The sequence below is a fragment of the Myotis myotis genome, unplaced genomic scaffold, assembly GCF_014108235.1.
Source record: "Myotis myotis isolate mMyoMyo1 unplaced genomic scaffold, mMyoMyo1.p scaffold_m19_p_12, whole genome shotgun sequence".
NCBI classification, from domain to species: domain Eukaryota; kingdom Metazoa; phylum Chordata; class Mammalia; order Chiroptera; family Vespertilionidae; genus Myotis; species Myotis myotis.
The window spans coordinates 72085608-72103358 of NW_023416316.1; the positions used below are offsets into that span (position 1 = coordinate 72085608).

Here is a 17751-nt window from a genome sequence, read left to right on the forward strand (position 1 = left end):
CACACAGAGATCTGCAGGAAGCCTGTAGGCACGTTGAGAAACCATCTGCAGGTGACCTCCCCGGTGGGCCAAGGGGATATGGGAGGAACACTGACCATGTCTGTTACAAGAACTCTGCTCAGATTTGGTTTAGATCCTTCCTCTGAAACTCGCTAGTTGTTTGGTCTTGGACAAGTTAGTTAATCCTTCTAAACCTCAATTTCTTCCTCCGGAACAATAATAATGGTACACACTTAGCGGCAGGTCCAGACCCAGAGGTGTTAGGAAGAAGTGCTTAAGGACTTGTCTAGAAGGGCCATTTCTGTAGTAAACACGCTATTCTTTTTGTCTTACAAGAATGCACGTTTGTGTGGGATGGTTGATGGGAAATACAGGGTTGCCAAACTTCCCGCAAGCTAGCTCCATGAGGCTGCCATTGTACTTACCTTACAGAACTTCTGTAAAGATAAAATGGCTGTGAGGCAAATGTAATTGTGTCATTCCCCTGCTTAAAATTCTTCAATGGTTTCTCACTGCTCTCAGGAAAAAGACCATTTTCCACCCCACCACCCACTTAATAGGAAAATGCATTTTATGTGTTTTTCTTTTTCATTGAATTTATTGGGGTGACAGCTATACTAATAAAAGGGTAGTATGCTAATTAGACTGGATGTATTCTGGATGACCATTTGGATGTCCTTCTGGACAAAGCCGTGGCTCAGGCAAGCCATGGATGGCAGTGCTGCTGCCCAGGGCCGGCCCGAGGCTCAGGAAAGCTGGGGATGGCAGCTGCGAGTTCAGGCAAGCTGGGGGTGGTGGCTGCCCAGTCGCCCAAGGCTCAGTTAGGGAGTGATCAGGCTGGCAGGGGAGCAGTTAGGGGGCAATCAGGCCAGCAGGGGAGCTGTTAGGGGCATCAGGTTGGCAGGCAGAGGTGGCTAGGGGTAATCAGGCAGGCAGGTAGGCAAGTGGTTAGGACCCAGCGGTCCCGGAATGCGAGAGGGATGTCTGACTGCCAGTTTGTGTATGTGCTCCATGTGACTGATGTAGGTGCTTATGTAGGTGGGTTCTGACTTATGGCTAAAATCACGTTATGTCATGCCATAGGAACGGATCTCTGACGTAACCTGAGGACCTATTCTGTGTGTGTGTGTGTGTGTGTGTGTGTGTGTGTGTGTGTGTGTATTAGAGGCCCGATGCATGAAATTTGTGCAAGAGTAGGCCTTCCTTCCCCTGGTTGCCGGCACCCGGGACCTGGGCTTCCCTCACAGCCCTGGCTTCGTCCGGAAGGTCATCTGGAAGGACATCCGGTTCATTAGCGTATTACCCTTTTATTATTATAGATGATTAGAACTTTGAGAAATGTTCATGTTGTCCCACATGCAACTTTATCATAGAGCTCCTTTGTCTGAAAAGGCTAAACATATATATGCTATGCAGATTGTTTTGAGCTAAAGGCAACTAATGCCATGCAGGCTCAAGAGAAACTTCTGCCTGCCCTTCACTACCTAGAAGAGTTTGAATTAGGAGACTTGCCCAAGAGATGATCAGAGATAACACTTTTTGACCTAACTATATGGCAGGGCAAACTACTAATGACCGAATATCTGCTTTTCTTTATTGTCCTGCAGTAACCTTCCTCGCCCCTCTGAAGCCTCAAGGTGACCCTTAGCTCAGAAAGTCATATATATGTAATTTCCCCTTTCTCTCTATGAATCTCTCATGTATATGGGCTCTTTGACTCTCTCACGTATGTGGGGTTCCCATACATATGTATGTAATTAAATTTGGTCATTTTTCTCTCATTAATCTGTCTCATGTAAATTCAATGGTTAGAACAGCGGAAAGAACCTTGAGAGTAGAAGAAAGTTTCTTCTTCACCCACAGCAACTTAAAAGAGACTTAATTTTGTGAGAAACAACATCAAAATATCCCAAAACAGTAGTCTTGATAGACCTCCATGGTGTAATTAATTATATTAGTTTTCTGGCAGCAGTAGTAAATTAGCACTTACTGTAATTTTTTGTGCTGTGGTCATTCTTACTTCCACCAAACGTCACAGCTATACATAACCAAGGGCTATGCAGGCAATTTAAGTTGGGGTCTCATCTGGTAATCTGCAGATTTTTATTAAGCTTTTCCAAGGATGCAGAAGAGGAAGTAGATATTCAGAGGAAGTAGATCTAGGAAAAGAGAAAAGAATGAAGCAGAAATGCTTGAAAACAAGAGAGGGGAGAAGAGAGATTCTGCAGGGTTCCCATGGTTCCTTTGACCCCACTGCCTCCCTGCCGTTGGATTATGTGAGTCAGTACTGTATTTTTATAACAAAGTCCCTTAAACACTTGAAACCAGATTTCCTGCAACTACAAGCATCCAGCCAGTGGTAACCTCTGTTAGGAGACAAGAGATCAGTGTTTATCCACCCTTTTATGGAAGTGTTTATATTTTAAGTGGGATTTAAAATCAGAATCCTTAAAATATTGCTCTTATTGGCAGTGATAGAATTAGAAAAATCCAGTGACTTTTGAAAGACCTTCTGCCAAGTTGAATCCCACAGATGCTTAGGAACATATAACTTCTCTCTAGAACGGAACAAATAGCAAGTTTTTGCTACTGCTTGTAGATTCTTCTCTTATTTTCTGTTCCCTCAGATCTTTATGGAGCTGGCTTCTTCTCTCCTCATGGGCCTTTTCAGAGGGGACTTCCTTGGCATCTCAAACTAAAGGGGCACCCTCTCTCCTTTAGTTTTGCAGCAACTTATTTGTCTTCCACACACTATCATCTCTAGAGGGCATACGCATTTGTTGCGAGATGTTTGCTTTCTCAACTAGAAAGTCATCCCCATTTAGTTGGGCACAGTGTCTGTTCCGTTCACCGCTGAGTGCCAGATTCTGCACCAGGGCTTGCCTGGCAGAGGTGGAGTAAAACAACAACAACAACAAACAACAACAACAAAACAAAAACAAAACAAAACCACGGAATAAAAAGTGCACTTTTGTATTTCAATAACTTGTTTTTTCTTATGTAACAAGATTTTGCAATTAGGAGTAGTTTGTCGGGTAGCAGGGTAACCCTAGGAAAAACCAATCCCCGCCCAGCTGTTCGCGTGGTCCCGGTCCGCGCCTGCGCAGACTCCTCCGCCCGCAGCCCCGACCCGCTCTTCCCGGGGGGCGGGGCGGGCCAGCTGAGGCCTGGCGCGCGTGGATGACGTCACCGGCGCGTGCCCCGTAGCCCGTAGTAACCCCGAGTCTGCGGAAGTGGAGACCCTTGGGCAGGCAGCTGAGACAGGTAACCCGCGCGCTCCCGGTTGGGTCCACGGTTCCTGCGTCTCCCGCGCGGGGATGGCGGCGGGGGCCGTCGCATCCCGTGGTGAAGGCGACCGGGAGCCCGTCCTGCTCTGTCTTTCTTGGGTGTCGGGGTCCCCATTCTCTCTCATTCGCCCCAGGCGCCTAGAGGCTGAGCCGGTCCTGGGGACCGCGATGAGCGGCCAGTCCTGTCCAGCTCCGCTCTCAGGAGGTGATGGGCTCCGGCTCTCCCGCCGGCACACACCCTCCCTCAGCCTGCAGCTGCCGCCTCCGTCCTCGCGCCTCCAGGCCCGCCTCACCCAGCCCCTCCGCCCCCAGCCCGCAGGGTGCACCTCCAGCCTTGCCTTGTCGAAGGAGGCGGAACCGTGTCCGATCCCGTTCATCTCCGCCTGCAGCCACCGCCACACCGTGCCCGCCCCAGGGTGCCACGTTTTGAGTGTTGTTGTGCCTAGAGCGTCCGTTCGCTGTCAGGGTGGCCCTGTGCTCAGTAAAGCAGCTGTTTGTTGGGTAAAGGGCGGCGCAGCCATGTGAGAACCTGCCCTGATAGCAAATGACCCACCTGGGAGCCAATCACCTGTTGAGATGGATGACACAGTGTTAGCATTTCATTAACAGATGCTCCTGGTTCCTGGGTTTCTTTTTGGTTTCCAAGCAAAGATAACCACTGTTGCAAAGGCAACCCATCAAAATAAATAAACAAGAGAACCCCAGGAGGAATGTGTGGACCGCAAAAACAAACAAAACCCAACAGTGCATATTCATATTGTTGATAGAGGAATATGGGCTATTACAAAACCAACCAGAAAAGATATGGGAGGAGAAGGATTCTGAAACCTTTTATCTCATTGGTGGCTTGTATTTTCTTGTACTTTTAGTATGTTCCATTTTTTAATAGGGCATATTGTACTTCATATAATTCTGGGAAGCCTACCAAGTGACTCGCTAGTTGATGCGTTTTGGTTGTTATTCTTGGGGGACAAAAATAGAGAATAATAGTAGTCACTCATTGTTGACTCCCTGCTGCTATATTCCACTGTGTTCAACACTTTGCACGCGTGTTCTCCTTTGCTCACATTGGGAGCTTAGGAATTATTATCCTCAATTTACAGAGAAGGAAACTGAGACTCAGTTATGTGAAAAACTTGCCAAACATTCATAGTAACTAAATGGTGGACCCAAGCTTTAAGTTCAGGTTTCCTTTCTAATACCTTTAGTATTAAGTTCTCATACCTGGAATTCAAACCTGGAAAACTTAATTTATGATCCTTCTACACACATACATGCACGCACACATGCACACAGACCATCCTTAAGAATGAGCTAAATGGCAAATAAGATTGCTCAGTCTAACCCTTTTGTTTGGCGCCTTCAGGGAATGAGTAACTATAGATAGTTGAAAGTTTTACCCCTTTAGAAATGAAAATTATACTTTTACTGTTTTGGATAGAGAAATTTCTATTGTTCTAAACCAGTGGTTGGCAAACTGTGGCTCGTGAGCCACATGCAGCTCTTTGGCCCCTTGAGTGTGGCCACGGAGATTCAATCGCACTGTACGTGCGCCCGCACGTGGTATTTTGTGGAAGAGACACACTCAAGGGGCCGCAGTTTGCCGACCACTGTACTAAACAATTCCCGGGTTCTGGTGCTAGAGGGAAGCCGGTGCCAGCAGCCGGGGGAAGAAAGGCCTACTCTTGCATGAATTTCATGTATCAGGCCTCTAGTTAAATAATAAATCCCCATTCCCCCCACCTCCTCCACGCTCTAGCCCCTGTTAACCCCTGTTCTACTTTCTGCCTCCAAATTTCCCTATTTTAGGTACCTCATATAGGTGGAATCATGCACTATCCTTTTTGTGTCTGGTTTATTTCACTTAGCATGTTTTCAAGGTTCATCCATGTTGTAGCATGTATCAGAATTTTATTTCTTTTTATGGCTCAATAATATTCCATTGTATATGTATACCATAAGACATTTTTTGATGCATATTGAATTATGCTTTTTAAAATTTTCCTTTATTTATTTTTAAGTTTATTTAAACTAAAAATTAAAAAGCAACATTTTACCCATTTTGTCTAGCCCCCTTCACCTGCCACTGGTTGCCACCAATCTATGAGCTTGCTTTTTTTTTTTTTTTTAATTATTTTTTGGTTCCACATATAAGAGAGGCCATGTGGTATAAGTCTTTCTCTGTCTTATTTCACTTAGCATAATTCCCTTGAGGTCCATCCATGTTGTTGCAAATGGCAATATTTCCTGTTCTTTGGATAAATATACACAAGTGGAATTGCTAGATCATATGGTAGTTGTATTTTTAATTTTATGAGGACCCTGCATACTATTTTCCATAGTGGCTGCACCAACAGTGCCCAAGGTTCCCTTTTCTCCACATCCTCAGCAGCACCTATTATTTTTAGTCTTTTGATATTTATCATCCTAACAGGTGTGAGGTGATAGTTCACTGTGGCTTTGATTTGCATTTCCCTGATGATTAGTGATTTGGGGCATCTTTTCATGTACCTGGTGACAATCTATATGCCTTCTTTAGAAAAATATTTGTTGAGACCTGCCCATTTTTAACCAGATTTTTTGCTTTCGATTTTTATGTGTTCTTCATATATTTTGGATATTAAATCCTTCTCAGACATATGATTTGCAAATATTTTATCCCATTCAATAGGTTGCTTTTTTATTTTGTTGATTTTTTTTTTTTCTATGCAGAAGCCTTTTAGTTTGAGTAGTCCCACTTGTTTGTTTTTGCTTTTGTTGCTTTTGGTGTCAGTTTTAAAAAATTATGGCCTAGGCCTGTGCCAAGGAGTTGACCACATATGTTTTCTTCTAGGAGTTTCATGGTTTCTTCAGGTCTTATGTTAAAGTCTTTCTTTTGAATAAGTTTTTGTATGAGTAAAATAGGGGTCCATTTTCGTCCTTTTGCTTGTGGCTGTCCAATTTTCCCAGCATCGTTTATTGAAGAGACTGACCTTTCCCCATATATAGTCTTGACTCCTTTGTCATAAGTTAATTGGCTATATACAGGGTGTCCCAAAAATGTATACACACTTTGAATAATTTAAAGGCAGTATTTATTAAAATACATTTCATTTTCAAAATGCAATAGAATCTACAGACATGGGGTATATACATTTTGAGGGGGACACTCTGTATGTGTGGGTTTATTGCTGGGCTCTCTATTCTGTTCCATGCATCTATATGTCTGTTTTTGTGTGAATTATGACTCTTTATACTTCTCATTACATGTGGTATGAATTTCACACTTGGTGATTTGATTTGACTGTGAGCCACTGGAGGATAGGAATGGAAATATCAACTAGAATAACGTTGTTATTGAAGTATGAACAAAATGCCTTTCTCCCTCTCACTCTCTCTCCCTCCCCCTCTCTATAAAACCAGTGAAAACATATCCTCCTGTGAGGATTTTGTTAAAAAATTGAGATTTGAACCCATGCTGTGTGGCTCCAGAGCTGGTTTACCCTAAATTGACCCTTAGACCAGTATCAGCTTTGCAATGTAGATTGTTTTGCCTCCCACATTCTTCCTCTATCCTCTCCTTTCACATGATCTTTGAAACAGAACGTTACTTCTTAGTAGGCAGTGGAAGAGCAACTGAACCCAAGCCGTCAAAAGGGCTACAGGTGCCTCTCGTTTGATTGGGGTTGATATTGCATATTAGACCCAGGCTGCATTTTCACAGCTTAGCTCATATCACCTTTCTCTGAGAGCCTCGTCTTTGAAAAACAGATCCTGAAGCTTTTTATGATCTCATATTGCCTATATGTTGTGTGGGTGTTTGACTTTTAGAATATTGTACGCTTCCCACACTACTGTTCTGTGGATAGAAAGAGCTTTTTGTTCATGATGTTGTTATTGACTGTCACAATAGTTTATGGCACACTCACTTTGTCGTTACATTACTCTGTGTTGTTTGATTTCCAAAGAAATTATTTTGAAATCAATTTCATTATGATTTTCCCTGGCTTTTTTTTTTTTTTTGCTTACATTTTATTTTTTTTGACACTTGCAACTGAAGGTTTAATTTTTGAAACTGATGGGAATAAGGATATGCTTGATACATTTTGGCAGCAAAGGAGACATATCTGCCTCTTTCGGCACCAATAGTATCTTGTGTATGTAGCAAGTTTGGTGTGTATTTGAAGGCATGAACTGTTTGAACAATGTCTGGTAGAAATAGAGCTTTAGAATGAATGCTACGGTTGAAAGGATCCTTTGATATATCTCTTTTACTCTTCATGCAGCATTTGGGAGTCTAAAGCCTGGGATGATTAAATGATTTGCTGATATACATACGGTGTTATAATCTTTTTTTTCTTTTCTTTCTTTCTTTTTTTTTTTTCAAAAAGAATACCAGTGTTCTGTTCTTTTGAATCATACCTCATATTTGTGTAGCATCCTTATTTTTAAGAGTGGACTCTCAAGTTGTTTTACTCATATGTACTCAATTATCATTCTTCGTATAATGGTATGTTCTGGGTGAGCGATAATGACCTGAATTAGATAGGTTGCAGAGAGAATGACCTGATATGGTGGATCCAAGAGATAGTGTAAATTGATAGGACTTTGCAGTTGTTTATGTGTAGGTGAAGGTAAGAAACCTGGGATGCTCCCCAGGGTTCTACCTTGGGTAACGGGGTAGATGGTACTGTCATTCACTAGAAAAACTTAGGAGCGACCAGAGCAGGGTATGAATTTAAAATGGACAGAGCATGGGTTGCATAGACAAGTGAGACAGGTTGAAGGTAGAGCGACAGGACGCACCAGCATCTAAGAAGTGGGAAAAGGAAGGGCTAAAGAGGTGGGAAGGCAGAGAGGAGGTCATGGTATTACAAATACCAAAAGAGGAGAGAATTTTAAGGAGGGCATGGTAATTTGTGTTACTGCTCCAAAAATAAGGCTGAAAGAACCCAATGAAGAATGGGTTCTAACAGAGCATTAAAAAAATATTATCCACAGATACAGATTGATCTAGGTTTTGTTATATCACAAGTGTTGTCATTACAAAAGGGAAGTAAGTGGATGGCATTAAAAGCCTTGATATTTTTACTTGCTTCTCATACAAATTATTTTATGGGAGCTGATTTATTTGGGATAGCATAAAAACCAGCTTTTATCAAGGAATACCCTGTGATAGCTATATTCCCTATTGGTGATTAGCAATGATATTTTGTAATGTTACTTCTGTACTTAAGTATGAGGATTTTTAAGAAAAAGATTAATTTATTACCTCAATAAGGAGTGATAACCAGTGTTTCATATAGACCTGATTTGTTTTGGTGTTTAGGATCTAGCACCTCAAAGGAGAAATGGGTTGCTTTTTCCAGCCATGAAAACGGACATTCATACTAAATATGAAAATGAGTCAGAAGACCGTATTTTGTCAAAGAAGCTGCACTTTATAAAGCAGTAGCAGCAGCACATTCCATCTCTGACTCTCTAGTGGTAGGTGACACTAAGCTATCTGCGTGCTCAGTCTGCAACCGCACTCAGTACCTGACAAACCTGATTCTGCAGTGGTCACATTGGGCCAATGGATGCCCAAGGACCTGGACTATCATTTGTAACAAATCTCTTTGATTCGGAACATGGCTTAACATATATGCTAATAAAGAGAGAGCTTTAGGTTCTGGAAATACAGTACATGTAGTGTTCAGTCATTTTCTTACAATAATTTCAAAAAGTCATACGTTTTATACTACATGGTAAATTATTAATGTTATGCAGTATTTGCAACATTTAACCAGTTTATGAATAACAATTTCAAAACATCCTTCCCTATTGGTGTAGTTCTGTATTCATTTTTCAGGTTTATACTTTTTTCTTCAGCATATAGCAAAGTCTCAAAGTAAATAAATTGTTTAACCTTACCTTTAAAGCTTTCTAAATAACATGGACCCCCCCCCCCCCAAATTGTCAGTTATATATTCAACTAGTGGCCCGGTGCACGAAATTCGTGCACATTAAAAGGCGATTAATTAGAGGAAATATTTTAATATTGCTATTTGCCCTTTCTTTATAATAGAAATGTCAGAGATGAAAGAAAATTAGTAAAATGTATATGAAAATCTTCCTCCTGTCAGAGTCTGGGGTGCACCACGGGACCAGAGTCAAGTCCCCGCCCACCCACGTGCGCTTCAAAATCGCGCGAGGCCCAGACCCAGCCGGCCCCCCCCATTAGGCTAGATCCAGACCCGGCTGGTCCCACCCTTGTCAAGCCCTGCCTGGCAAGGGGATGGGGGGGCGGTGCAGCCTCAGGTCCCCTGGCCCTGTGCCAGGGTGGGGGATGTGGCCTAAGGTCCCCCATCAAGCCCCGCCAGGTGGGGGGTGTGGTCTGAGGTCCCCCATCCAGCCTTGCTGGGTGGGGGAAGGGGTGTGGCCTGAGGTCCCCTGCCAAGCCTGCCAGGTAGAGGGCACAGCCTGAGTTTCCCCAGTCTGGCGCCACATGGGGGGCACAGCCTGAGTTCCCCTGTCAAGCCCCCCGGGGGTAGGGGGAAGAGGGTGCAGCCTCAGGTAGCCTGCTGATTGCTCATTAAGGCTTGTTATGGGAACTCGGCCTCCGCTGTGGGTGAAGCCATCTTGTGTTATGGACACTCCCCCTTCACTGTGGGCGCCACCAGCTTTGTGGTGGAGTGCCGGCCAATTTGCATATCCCCTCTTTATTACATAGGAAGTTATCCTATCTAATAAAAGAGAAACATGGTAATTGGCGTACGACTGCTACCCTTCCCATTGTCTAATCAGCGAGATATGCAAATTAACTGCCAGCCAAGATGGCGGCTGGCAGCCAGGCAGCTTGAAACTAACATGAGGTTTGCTTGCTTCAGTGACAGAGGACTCCAACGTTCCCCGCCTGCCTTGCCGGCCTCTGAGCTTGCAGTTTAAGAAACATAGTAACAAATATAAAAGCTAAACAAAACCCCAGAAACATGCTTTCAGCGAGCCCAGGATCTCAGAGCTGGAGTTGATACAGAGTTTCGATTATAGAACCGAAACAAACCAGATACCTTCTTTCAGCAGCGGAGGCCTAAGATCTGGAGCCTCAGAGCTAAAGCTGGCCCAGAATTAAAAAGAAAAAAAGAAAAAAAGGAGCAGTTGGGAGCTTCAGTCGGCCTGAACACAGCCCTCAGCCCCTCACCCAGACTGGCCAGGCACCCCAGTGGGGACCCCCACCCTGAAGGGTGTGTGACCAGCTGCAAACAGCCATCATCCCCTCACCCAGGCTGGCCAGGCACCCCAGTGGAGACCCCCACCCTGATCCAGGACACCCTTCAGGGCAAACCAGCCAGCCCCACCCATGCACCAGGCCTCTATCCTATATAGTAAAAAGGTAATATGCCTCCCAGCACTGGGATCAGCGGAGCCGAGAGGCCTGCCAGCACTGGGATCAGCGGAGCCGAGAGGCCTTCCGGCACCGGGATCAGCGTGACGGGGCAGCGCTCAAACCCCCTGATCACCCTGCGGCTCTGTGTGTGACAGGGTGTGGCGCCTCAACCCCCTGATCGGCCCTGCTCTGTGTGTGACAGGGTACGGAGCCCCAACCCCCCTGATTGGCCCTGCTCTGTGCATGACAAGGTACGGAGCCCCAACCCCTCTGATGGGCCCTGCTCTGTGTGTGACAGGGGGCAGCGCTCCAACCCCCTGATTGGCCCTGCTCTGTGAGTGACAGGGGGCAGCGCCCCAACCCCCTGATTGGCCCTGCTCTGTGCATGACTGGGGGTGGCGCCGCAACCTCCCCATGGACCCTGCCTTGAGTGTGACAGGGGGCGGTGCCCCAACCCCCCAATCAGCCCTACCCTGAGCGTGACTGAGGGTGGCATCGCAACCTCCCAATCCACCCTGCTCTGTGTATGACAGGGGGCAGCGCCCCAACTCCCCAATCAGCCCTGCTCTGATCCCGACCAGGGGCTGCACCTAGGGATTGGGCCTGCCCTCTGCCACCCGGGAGCAGGCTTAAGCCAGCAGGGCATTATCTCCCGAGGGGTCCCAGACTGCGAGAGGGCACAGGCCAGGCTGAGGGACCCCCCTTTCCCCCCCGAGTGCACAAATTTTTGTGCACCGGGCCTCTAGTTTATTTATATTCCTCACCTGAGGATATACTTTCTTTGATTTGAGAGAGAGAGAGAAAGAGATGGGGGGAGGGGGAGAAACATTGATCATTAATGCGAGAGTGAAACATCGATCGGTTACTTCCTGCACGCACCCCAATCTGGAATCGGACCCAAAATCTGGGCATGTGCGCTGACAAGGAATCCAACCTACGACCAACTGAGCCAATCTGGCCAGGGCTATATGTTCAAATTTAAAATATAATGGAGCTCTGGAAGATCTTCTAAAGATATTTAAGCTATATTAAATGCCTTTTTTGGTTTTGCTCCCAAATGCTTTTCAATTTCTAGGAATTTGTTGAAACCTTTTTCCTTGGGAAGGATGAACTCTATACATGTTTACTTAACTACTTAGAATGTGATGCTGGGAATATAATTTAAATCTTGATGAGGTGGATTTGAAAGCCATTTATAGAGAATGATGCACCCAATTGTAGTGTATAAATTCTGGGCTTATCTGAATGGAAAAATCTGTATTTATTCCCACAAAGTACCAGAATATAAATATTTTTTTTAAATTAAATCTTTATTGTTCAGATTATTACATTTGTTCCTCTTTTTTCCCCCCCATAACTCCCCTCCTCCCAGTTCCCACCCCACCCTCCGCCCTCACTCCCCACCCACTGTCCTCATCCATAGGTGCACGATTTTTGTCCAGTCTCTTCCCACATCTCCCACACTCCTTTCCCCCCCAAGAATGGTCAGTCCATTCCCTTTCTATGTCCCTGATTCTATTATAATCACCAGTTCATTCTGTTCATCAGATTATTTATTCACTTGATTCTTAGATTCACTTGTTGATAGATGCATATTTGTTGTTCATAATTTGTATCTTTACCTTTTTCTTCCTCTTCCTCTTCTTAAAGGATACCTTTCAGCATTTCATATAATCCTGGTTTGGTGGTGATGAACTCCTTTAGCTTTTCCTTATCTGTGAAGCTCTTTATCTGCCCTTCAATTCTGAACGATAGCTTTGCTGGATAAAGTAATCTTGGTTGTAGGTTCTTGGTATTCATCACTTTGAGTATTTCTTGCCACTCCCTTCTGGCCTGCAAAGTTTCTGTTGAGAAATCAGCTGACAGTCGTATGGGTATTCCCTTGTAGGTAACTGAGTTTCTTTCTCTTGCTGTTTTTAAGATTCTCTCTTTATCTTTTGCTCTTGGCATTTTAATTATGATGTGTCTTGGTGTGGTCCTCTTTGGATTCCTTTTGTTTGGGGTTCTCTGCGCTTCTTGGACCTGTAAGTCCATTTCTTTCACCAGGTGGGGGAAGTTTTCTGTCATGATTTCTTCAAATAGGTTTTCAATATCTTGCTCTCTCTCATCTTCTGGCACCCCTGTAATTCTGATGTTGGTACGCTTGAAGCTGTCCCAGAGGCTCCTTATACTATCCTCGCATTTTTGGATTCTTTTTTCATTCCGCCCCTCCGGATGGGTGTTTTTTGCTTCCTCGCATTTCAAATCCTTGACTTGATTCTTGCGCTCCTCTGGTCTGCTGTCGGGAGTCTGTATAATATTCGTTATTTCAGTCCCTGTATGCTTAATTTCTAGTTGGTTCCCCAATATAATATCGAGGGTCTCATTAGTTTTCTTGTAGATCTCATTAAGTTTATCGGCGGCTTCTAGACAGTTCTTGAGAGACCTTAAAAGTGTGGTTCTGAACTCTATATCTTCCATTGACAATTTTGTCCTGTTTCTTTGTCTCCGCATTTTGTTATGCTTCCTTGGTGCACCCCCTAGTGGTCTTTGTGTGCAGTCTTATAGTTAAACCTTGATTGTTGTAGCTAATACCAGGGAGGGTTTGACCTCCAGGCCAAGTGGCTGTGAGAATCAGCTGTGTCTGCAGTGAGAGAACTTCTGTCCTCTAGGGAGGTGCTAATCTAGCCTTTGCCTGAGGCTATCCAACAAATGCCTGTGTGCAGGGCTTGGGCGGGTCGGGTCGCACAGGATCAACAGGGTGGGGGGGGGGGAGAGAGCAGTTATGGCGGCTCTCAGTCCTTTCCCCAGGGGCTCTGCCTCTCTGAGTCCTAGCACCCACTGCAAACCTCGGAGAGAAAGCTGCACTCGCTCTGACCGAAGCCAGACAGTCCCGCTTCTCCCGTTTGAGTCTGGGTCCCTAAAGACTCGCCTGTACCTGGAGCTCAGAGTCTGCGACTCCCTCCCGATTGAAAACGCCAACCGTGCCCTCCGCCGCCAGCCCGCTCCGCGCACTCCGCACCTCAGAATTTGACTTCAGCACTGCGCCTCCTCTGAGTGTCCGTATGTGTTTCTCTTTCCTCCTAGTTGTAGGACTTCCACTCAGCCAGCGTTCCTGTGGTTCTGGGTGATGTCCGTTCCGTTTTTTAGTTTCACTTTTGAAGTAGTTGTTCAAGGCAGCAAACTCCGGCGTTAACCTATGCCGCCATCTTGGTTCTCTCCAGAATATAAATATTGATAGCTTAATGCTTTCTGTATCTTTAAGAATCTTTGACTTTATCCTTGAGCTAAGTTTGCCTCTTCATGCAGTACTCCTTACTGAGTCCGTCTGCACAGCTCTAGCCCTGTTAACAGTCACCAGATAGATTGCTGACTGGTGGGCACCTGTCTTGATTTCCTGCTAAAGGAAGTGTAGTTCTCTAAGACAGGAACAGAGGGACCTCTTGCCCTTCCTAAGTATATAGTTTCCTATAGGGGACAGAAAGATTGTCCGTGCAGCGTAGCAAGTGGGGGCTGTAGGGTCAGACAGAGGCCAGGAATTGGGGGAGGGACAGGAAGGGAGTTGCCAAGAAAAGACAAGTTTATCACCCATACTACAAGTTTTGAAAGATGGGAACTTTTTAAAGATACTGAGCAGCAAGAGTCCTACACAAGAAGCCTTACAGCATGCAGTTAGAGCATTTGGAGCCAGTTGGAGCCATTGTTTAGCATCATTGAGCTCCACAGTGAATTGTACAGAGTGCCAGTACAGAGGAGGCCACAGTTAGATTAAGCCTATGGTTCTTAGAGTCTAGTCCAGTGATGGCGAACCTATGACAGGCGTGTCAGAGGTGACATGCGAACTCATTTTTTTGGTTGATTTTTCTTTGTTAAATGGCATTTAAATATATAAAATAAATATCAAAATTATAAGTGTTTATTTTACTATGGTTGCAAATATCAAAAAATTTCTATATGTGACATGACACCAGAGTTAAGTTAGGGTTTTTCAAAATGCTGACACGCCGAGCTCAAAAGGTTCGCCATCACTGGTCTAGTCTCTGGACCAGCAGTGCTAGTATCACCTGCTACTTGTTAGAAATGCAAATTCTTGGAGGCCAGTAGTCTGTTCTAAAAGTTCTTCAGGTGATTCTAAATGCACATGAAGTTTGAGAACCACTTTGCCTAATTGTGGTGGCAAAGTCACAATGTTGAGAAAGACTGGGTGAAACCTGCATCACATGCCAGCACAACGTTTAATCTTTCTGTAGGGATGGCATTACTCTTACAGAGTATGCTGTGTTTCAAGTTGAAGGACAGAAAAGATACTGCTCTCTTCACCTTAGGTACAAGTAATGGGGAGCACTGTGCTTGTAGCAGAGAATACCCCTGGTCCTGGCTGCAGGCCACACTGAGTTCTGCCAGACTGTCATGGAGGAGAGCTTTCACCTTGCCTCCTTTTTCATTTTAAATATTTATTACTTGATTATTTTATTTATATATGCAATGACCTGTAAGAATCCTATTTTTATGGCTTTGTGATAGCAAGGGTCGGTTCAAGTGGCTAACTGGTTCAGAGGCATTAGGGTATATAAGACTTACCTGGACATCGTATTTAAAATGTGGATTAATGGCCCCTGTCCCTGGAGATCCTGAGTTAGCAGGTCTGACATAGTGTCCCAGAATCTATTTTTAACAAGCAGCCCTCCCACCAGCCTGCCCCTGCCCGGCTGATTCCGGCGTCTGTGCTCCTTGGACCACACTTCGAGAAACACTGCTTATCTCCAAAACCAGTGCTGATTCATCTGCTTATAATTTTACTCTTGGGGATTTCTGAGATACAAATGTTTTCATGGGTTTTGGGAGATATTTACAGATATGGATCTTAATTGCTAGTAATGAAGCTATCTGAATGTTTAATATTCACTGAGAGACTATACAGAGATACTTGGGATAAAATTATTTGAGAAATCATGGGGTAGTCTTCTGAAGTTAAAAATGCCTCCAAAGGCCACTTTGTCAGAGTAATATTATAACACAACACCAATCAGACTGACACATTTTGTAGTTCTGTAATTAATATTTTCTAAATAATCTTTAGGAAGCCTACCTTTACACTTAAGGGGCTACATATTAAAAATTCACACAGTGAAAGAATAGATTAACCCTTTATCTTTTCAGAGTCTCTAAACCATGTGCTAGGAGCTTAAAAGGTATCAAGAGTGTAAAGAAAATACTGTTAATGAGCCTACAGGCTAGTACTCTGAGTTCACGTCAGGGGCAGGAGTAGGTTTATCTAAAACGGTGTATGATTTTTCCCCTCCATGGAACTACATAAAAGTTGTTGTATTTAGCTTCCAAAAGATGATTAATGACCAAGAATGGGGCAGGAATGATCTCCTCCCCCCCCCCCCGCCCCCCGTTCTTTCTCCCCCTCCCCCTTCCCCTCCCCCCTGCTCTCTGCACTTCAGTCATTACATTAAAACTGGCCAGGTAGCTCAGTTGGTTAGAGCATCATCCCCATACTCTAAAGTTGTGGGTTCCATCCCCAGTCAGGGCACATATAAGAAGCAACCAGTGAATGCATAAATAAGTGGAACATCAATGTCCAGCTCTGCTGCACAGGCAGAGCATGGCATAGCACCTGGATGGTACCACACCATGCCCAAGAACTGGTAGAGAAGACCGGGCATTCTTGTTCTTTCAGCGGTTTCCCTTGTGGGGGCCTGCCTGCCTGCCTGCCTGCCTGCCATTTTCCTCTACCATCCACTCCAGTATTATTCTCAAATACGTTTTCTTGGCTAAATGCCCATCCTGTTGCTCTCATTGAACATGGACCTTTATAGAATAGAACTTTGTAAAACAGAATTTTAGGTCCTGGCTGGGTAGCTCAGGTGGTTAGAGCATCGTCCCAATATGCCAACGTTATGGTCAGGGCACATACAAGAATCAACTAATGAATGCATAGATAAGTGGGACAACAAATTGATGTTTCTCTCTCTACCTCTCCCTTCCTCTCTCTCTCTCAAATCAATTTAAAAAAACCCCAGAACTTTATAGAATAAAAAATGTTCTGTTTTCTGAACATTCTAACTTTCTTATCATGTTTTAAAGTATAGATATGTTACCAGGCTAAGCTGATTTTTTAACCACCATTTTCTCCAATTGTGTGCAAGATGATTTAAAGTGCTATGTAGATAAGCAACTTTTGCATCTTAATAGTTATGTACCTATTTTAATATGTGGTAGAGAAATATAAATAGCAAATCAAACCCATGATTTCATGATGTTATTAAAGGTGAATCAATGGTAAAATGGATTGAAGAAAAGTCTTTAATAAATAAGAACACAGATGGTATGAGAACAGCAAAGATACTAAAGGTGGTACATGACTGAAGTTTGGGAAACACTATTTTAAACAAATACTCAAGGTTTATGCTTCTGGGAATAGTCTTTAAAATAATTTAAAAGTGCTAAGATTAAAATGCTACGCCATGTGGGAAGGAGACGTGTACTTGGTGTAGCATAGTTTTTTAACTTCAAGTTCCTATTCAAATTAATATGCATGTCTTTTAAATAGTCCTTTTAAAAGCACCACGCTTATAATAATCCATGTCTTTACTGAGTCTTTTGTTCAAAATTATGCAAGATTTTCTAACTTCTGGGGCAGGACACAGGTGAGAAAATTACTATAACACTTTGTTTAAATGGTTTGTTCTTTTCCCCCTTTTTAAAAAATAACAGCTTTATTGAGATATAATTTGCATAAAATTCACCCTTCAAAAGTGTATAATTCATTATTAATTTACTCAGAGTTGTGCAGCCATCCCCACAGTCTAATTTTAGGATATTGTCATCACTCCAAAAGGAATCTCATTATCCATTAGTAATCTCTCCTACTCTCCCCTTTCCCCAGCCTCTGGGAACCACTAATTTACTTTCTGTCCCTGTGGATTTGCCTATTCTGGACATTTGGGATAAATGGAGTCATATAATATGTAGCCTTTTGTGTCTTCTTTTCACTTTACATGATGTTTTAAAGAATCAACTAATGAATGCATAGATAAGTGGGACAACAAATTGATGTTTCTCTCTCTCCCTCCCTTCCTCTCTCTCTCTAATCCATGTGGTAGTTTGTATCAGTTCTTCATTCCCTTTTAT

General features: G+C 43.9%; 1 protein-coding gene across 3 annotated transcripts in view; it reads left to right on the forward strand.

The window, feature by feature from the left end:
- The first annotated feature begins 3184 nt into the window (after positions 1–3184).
- Positions 3185–17751, forward strand: part of LOC118667637 (aminopeptidase O (putative)) — a 319523-nt gene continuing 304956 nt past the window's right edge. For all 3 annotated transcript variants that reach the window (XR_004971349.1, XR_004971350.1, XM_036331403.1), the window contains exon 1: positions 3185–3264. The gene's annotated coding sequence lies outside the window, so the exon portion shown is untranslated. The remainder of the gene's footprint in view (positions 3265–17751) is intronic.